The sequence below is a fragment of the Bison bison genome, unplaced genomic scaffold (genome assembly GCF_000754665.1).
Source record: "Bison bison bison isolate TAMUID 2011002044 unplaced genomic scaffold, Bison_UMD1.0 scf7180017864209, whole genome shotgun sequence".
Taxonomy (NCBI): Eukaryota; Metazoa; Chordata; class Mammalia; order Artiodactyla; family Bovidae; genus Bison; species Bison bison.
In genome coordinates, this window is record NW_011494781.1 from 2,404,475 (window position 1) to 2,404,779 (window position 305).

Below are 305 nucleotides of genomic sequence, written 5' to 3' on the forward strand. Positions count from 1 at the left end.
GAAGTCAGTCGGGTCCGACTCTATCGGCCCCATGGACTGCAGCCTACCAGGCTCCTCCGTCCATGGGATTTTCTAGGCAAAAGTACTGGAGTGGGGTGCCATTGCATTCTCCATAGTATTCTGACCACAAAGGAATCAAAACAGAAATCAGAAAAAAGCACACAGAATACAGAAGATTCTTAGAGCAAAGAAACTATTCTGTATGTAATTGTAATGGTGGATACACATTACAAATGTAAAGGTTCACAGACTATATAAAACCAAGAGTGAACCCTGGTGGTCCAGTGACTTAATACTCCATGTTC